The sequence below is a fragment of the Arachis ipaensis genome, chromosome B09 (assembly GCF_000816755.2).
Source record: "Arachis ipaensis cultivar K30076 chromosome B09, Araip1.1, whole genome shotgun sequence".
NCBI classification, from domain to species: Eukaryota; Viridiplantae; Streptophyta; class Magnoliopsida; order Fabales; family Fabaceae; genus Arachis; species Arachis ipaensis.
In genome coordinates this window covers 125,722,970-125,729,469 of record NC_029793.2, presented here as the reverse complement: position 1 = coordinate 125,729,469, position 6,500 = coordinate 125,722,970, and the positions used below count along the sequence as shown (strand labels likewise).

The 6,500-nt window shown below is 35.5% G+C and overlaps 1 long non-coding RNA gene across 1 annotated transcript; it reads right to left on the bottom strand.

Moving 5' to 3' along the window:
• On the bottom strand, positions 1,046 to 1,410 carry LOC110266187. The gene is made up of 2 exons (XR_002353192.1): positions 1,265 to 1,410; positions 1,046 to 1,094 (listed from the first exon to the last, which is right to left on the bottom strand). It is a non-coding gene; the product is annotated as an uncharacterized LOC110266187 (long non-coding RNA).

Below are 6,500 nucleotides of genomic sequence, written 5' to 3'. Positions count from 1 at the left end.
AACTAATAATAAAGTCCTAACTAAAATAGATATTAAAAGATTCAATTAGTATTTCAAATAAACTTATAATAGTTACAGTATAGCAACAAGGTGCATAACAAGCTAATAAAGATAACACCTCAAATTAATTATATTTAAAATCAAACAATTCATGAAGCAAGGCTTAATCTCAATTTGCTCAACAAAACAACAACTGAGTAAGAAATACTTGGTGATAGAAAGACCAAATTAGACGCAGCTCTTTAGCATACATACAACAAAACCTAAATACAGATTTGCCATTACTTGGGATGTCCCTTGATCTTGATCTTGAGGTCCACTACTACTGCCATTGCCATCATACTCATACAAGGATACTTGCATCAGAAGTTCGTTCATTACTTGATTAGACCATATGTGCTTCTCCTTCTTTCGCCCTATCCGCTTGAATATGTTTGTCCCTTTTATTAGTACAACATATATACCACATTATCACCTAAAGAGCACACTAATCCCTTAATTATGTGAACCATGAATTAATCCACAGTGCCCTATATATATGTTTGACATACCTTTTCCAAAGATTATCAGGATGACCGTGTATATAAACGCGAGGAAGCCAGCACAACATTCGTAATTTTTTGGAAATAGGGGATGCGACCAAGCTTCAGCATTAGTTTTCTCTTGTGCTTCACCATCCCCTCCTTGTCCTAATTGAGTTTCCAGATATACTACTTTCACATAAAAAAGATGGAAGCAACATTTTTAGTTAAAAGTATACAAGTGAGTATGTGTATCACTAATTAATAGTGCGTCCCTCACCTGATGAAGAGTTTGTCTCAATTTCATTGACAGTAGATTCCTCTTGTGCTTTAGATCCCGTCCTTGAGTAGTTTTCAAATATTGTAACAAAATAAAATTTGTTATATCAAATCATAATATATGATAATTGTTCAGCATGCACTAAAATGCAGCCCTATATATGGTCTCACCTAAGAGGTTTGTCTGAGAAGAAATTCTTTCTTGTGTTTCAAGGTCCCTTCCTTGAGTTTTATTATGCTTTTTCCTTGAAAATTTCCCAATCAGAAAGGTTGCCACGGGGAATTTGGTGGTAGCTGGTGGATACATAACTATAGAATCAAATCATTCCTTTTGCGGTACATAGACTCAAATTAAATCACATCAGGTGCAATTAATAGTAAGTAATATAATTCTTCAATGACTTGATTTATATGTACCGATGAATAAACTACACTAAGAGGGTATGATTTATTATTTTGCATACCAACCCAGGCTGCATTTTTCATCAGGGTCATAAAGTCCACGCATGCCTGATAATTCTTTGGATATCTAGTTTTGCCATTGTCTCTCGTTTCAGCTTGTGGCCGGTAATCAGTTTCAGCTTTCAGTTGCTTCACACGTATACCTTCCAAAAATATATAGCGCAGTTATAATAATGAAATTAAGGATAAAAGTTTTAAGTACTATACTAGGATATAATGTCTCTCTTTTTATTTTTTATTTTTAGAAAGAGTTAACTATAAAATAGTGTGAATTAATTATAATATCAGCTATATATGTATACATGCATATGTGTGAATATAATTAATAAGAGTTAATGTGATAGGAGTATATCTTGCAACTCTGTAAAAGGAAGGATTACATGTCAATAATAAATCAGTTAAAAATAAAGAGCAACTTAAAGTATAGCAGAGCAATAAATTGTTTAAACGATAAAATACATATAGCAGAAATGTTATTTTTCTAATGTGATACATAGAACAATGAGCAAAATATGGTATTCAATTTCATGTCTTTGATAACCTAAAACAGAGATTAGTGTAACCCAAATAAATAAAGAAAATACTTTAGCTTGAAGGCATATTAATTTAATTTGGTCCAATTTGAGAAATTACTTTTTTTCTTTTTCCGATAATCAAAGAGAAAAATTGCTTCAAAACATGTACACTATACTCATCTATGAAGCTTTGCATTAACTAGAATAAAACTATTTTGAGATGTTACCTGAAACAGAGATGAGAATAATTTGTGGGCTATTGGGATGTCACATCTGAGGCCAACTTCAGATCCTGAGATATGGAAGAAAGGACCAGCATTTGGAATGGCAGGGGTTCATGCAGATGGAATGGCTGTTTTGAAGGTCAGGGAAGTCGCAAAGGAGGCAATTGAAAGAGCCAGAAGAGGAGATGGACCAACTTTGGCGGAATGTGAGACCTATAGATTTAGAGGTCACTCATTGGCTGATCTTGATGAGCTTAGTGATCCTGGTAAGCAATTCCATTATGTGTTTCTGATGGTATCCTAGTAGCATTCACTTTTGAACCCATGTTTATCATGATATGTTTATGCTTTGGCAGCTGAGAAAGCACACTATGCTGCTAGGGATCCGATATCTGCATTGAAAAAATACATGATTGAGAACAAATTAGCAAATGAACAAGAATTGAAGAGCATAGAGAAAAAGATTGATGAGGTCCTTGATGATGCTGTTGAGTATTTAGATGAGACAATTAAAGGAAGGAGTTGGTCACATCAACATGAACTTCACCGGTAACTCAAAGCGTACAAGAAGCAGCCGTTACAGATTAGGAGCCATTGTCACTTACCTTGCCATCAAGAACACGTCGGAGAAGCTGTAAGCAATCCTTTCAGGGTCAAGGAAAGCAGAGGAAAGCAATCCTTCCAACATATAGAACTTTATTCATTTTTGCATTCATTGTTAATCATTGTATACACTAAATTGAAAATAACTTGACACAATATAGACCTGCCTATAAATATAGCAAATTATTGTCTCTTGAAATCACTGAAAGGTGAAACTTGACATTTAGTTAGTTAGTATATTACTATATCAAGGATCATAAATAGAAAACCTTGGTACCAGACCATATGGTCGTACAATGCAAACATTAAAACATATAAGAAGGGAAGGCAAAGGATAACATATCCACTGATTACCTCAGCTGCTACCACAAGTAACCTGCACATATACCAATGAAGCTTAGTTTTTATTATTGAGATGCATAAAATCTCTTCACTATAACTATTATCTTAAAGCTATACTGTTATAGAAAAGCAATACATTTTTTATGCAAGTTATGTTCAATTAAGTTAACTGCCAAAAAACTTAGACCACTATATGTATATCACTTAGCTTGAATTTAAGAAATTAATACCACTGAGCCTGTAATTGGAAGATCTGTGTGCAAAATGGAAGAATCTCCTCAGTGTTTTCCATCAGAAGAAAGAAAACCTTGGCAGGAGCATCAGCAACTCTGAAAGCTTCTGCGGTTGCCCGTACTTACCACAAGCTAGGGAAAACATTGAAAATTCAGCACAAGAAACTCAGAAAAGACGCACATCATGATGATGAAAGTGAAAATAGAAAGAAAAGGAAAAATACACAGTACATACAGTTGTTTCTGAACATGTTTGGGCCTCGAACCTCAAAGCATATTCAATAAGCACATACACTAGACCCTCTCAAAGAACATATATACATCCTAAACACATTCCTCAATTTCCCCAATTTGAGAATAGAACTAGCTTCCTAAGATTATAGAGGATAAAAAACCCTAACCTGAGACATGATTGCAGCGGAGACAGCTCAAGCAGAGCAGCGAGGATGTGAGGCATTGGCGAGCCGACAACAATCATCGAGCAGCGATGACGACCAGAGACGACTCAGGCAGCGCAAGGCGGAGAAGAGGGATTACAGCAGCGGCGAATCCGGCAGCGCAGGTAGAAACGGCAACAGCAGCGCAAGTCAGAGATTTCAAAATGGCGGAGAAGAGCAGAAGTTTCAGAACAGCGCGGGTAGAAAAACACATCAGATCAGACTAAAGCAGAACGCATTGCGAGCAAAAGAATACGGCGCGAGCAAAGTAGAACATGGCGCGAGCTTAAGCAGTGATGAACATGATGACGACGAGCAGAGAGGAATGCAGAACGCGCGTCAATGTCGTTAAAGGGGAAAATTGAGTTAGGGTTAGGATTTTGATTCTGAAATGGTATGGTTCGAGACTTCGAGTTTTGTTTCTAAGTAATGGTAGTGAGGAATGTGAGGAATCAGCTTGATGTATTTTGTGCTTCTTTTCTTCTTTTTGGTTGAGTTTAGGAGGAAAAGAATAATTTCAAAAAATAAATAAAATAAAAATTTTAGTGAAATAACTTTAGACAACACTTAGAAGGGGAAGTTTATTAAACATTTGAAGGTAACTCTTAAAAAGTATAATAGATAAATATTATAAATGTTGCCTATTTAATTTATAAAACAACGCTTTTTACATGTATCTTAAATTGATCAAAGAGAACGTTTGTAGTATGTTAGTTAACAAAGAGTTGCAATAATTTTATTTCTTTGCAACAATTGTTAAATGTTGCTTTTGATCATTTTAGACAACACTTTTTAAAAGTTACTTATCTTATATGTTGCAATAGCTTAAAAATGTTGTAGTGACCAATAATATAAATAAATACTATCTGTAACGATAAGTCGGTGTATGATTTTAATATGTGGTACAAACGGTTAGATCACTCCTCTGCAAAAATTATTAAAAGAGTCTTACAAAATTATAATGTTGGATATATAAATAAAATCAAATTTTTACCAAATGATTCACTGTATAATGCTTGTTTATAATGCTGGTTGTCAGGATAAATTGCATAATTTATCTTTTTTAGATTTTTAAATAGTTTATAATTAACATTTAGAATTAGTCTTTTTAGACATATAGGTCTATTGTCTATTATTAATAACTCAGGCTTTAGGTATTACATCATTTTTATTGATGTTAAGACTAGATAAATTTGTCTATATCTCCTCCAAAACAAGAGTCAAGTTCTTTAAGCATTTACTCAATACAAACTGTTGATAGAGAATAAGACTGATCACGAGATTAAAATGGTTCAAACGGACAATAGAAAGGAATACACCTCACACTCCTTTACACAATTTTTTATTGAACATGGAATTGCACATAGACTAAGTAATCCGTATATCCATCAGCAGAATGAAAATGTCAAAAAAAAAAAATCGACTTGTGACAGAAATTGCCCTAACACTTCTCTTACAAGCCTCCATGCCTCTCAAGTTCTGGGATGAAACTTGTCTCAATGCCACTTATCTCATTAACTTGCTGCCATTTGCCACTACACAGCATAAGTCACCATATGAGCTTTTGAACAATAGAACTCCAGATTATAGGTTCCTTAAAGTCTTTGGATGCTCATACTTCCCTCAACTTTGATCGTATCAGCAACATAAGTTCGATTTCAAGATCCACAAGTGTCTATTTTTGAGATACTCATCACACCACAAAGGATATAAATACCTATGTTCCTCTGAAAAATTTTATGTGTCAAGACATGTAGTTTTTGATGAGTCTAAATTTCTATATTAATTATCGTTCTTTAGTCAAAAGCTGACTCTAAAGGCATTAATATCCTATACATCTCAACCTACAACACTACCTATTACCCTGAACAAAGTCCCTGCATTACCTAGCAAGCAACTAGAATGCCCTCCTAAAGCCTTGCCAATCTCAGCAGCACCAACACCACGAACCAATTCACCAAATCCTGCCACAATCATAACTCGTCAAGAGAGACAATCTCTCATCACCCAACCAAAACCTCACAATGCCACCCTCTGACCTGTATCTCCTATAGCTGCCTTTCCTGAATCCATTGCCAATACTATTTGTGTTGATTTTTGTTCACTATCTGCTAACACTTGTATCTCTAACTTTACTTCTGAGTTTCCCTTAAGCAATGCAAGGTTCAGCCCAAGCTGCCATTGAGACTGAGGAAAGACCTGGCAGAACGCATCCCATGGTTATATGAAGCAGGGTAGGAATTTTCAAGCCCAAAGTGTACTCATCACTGCTTAACTCCTCTAGTCCAGATCTCACAGAAGTCGAGCCATCCTCAGTTGCTCAAGCGCTGTCTTTGCCACATGAGAAGGCAGCGATGGATGAAGAATAAGCTGCCTTAATGAAGTGCAAAACCTGAAAATTAGCAGATGTGTCAGCAGCTGCAGAACCAATTGGATGTAGGTAGGTCTTTCGCATAAAGAGGCAACCAGATGGTAGTGTACAAAAGTACAAGGTGCGACTAGTAGAAAAAGGGTTTCATCAGAGAGAGATTTGATTATGGTGAGGTGTTAAGTTAAAGAATTAACTAACTTAAATGATGATGACAAACATTGGTTTAATAGGTTAAACACCCAATTAGTTTTGATTTTCTTGGTTATTGTTGCAGGCCAAAATTACAATAGCAGCAGCCCAATGAGAAAGAGCAAATAAAACAAAGACTTTCGGTGGGCTCTTTAACACTCAAAGCCCAAAGATATATTGCAAAGAAATTAGATGGGCTAAATTGAAAATAAATCCAACCCAAGTCCAAGAAGTTTCCACCAAATAGAAGCCCTTTAAAGCCAACGTTCACAAGTTTGCTTCGGTCAGAATCAGAGAGAGAGAGAGAGAGAGAGAGAGAGAGAG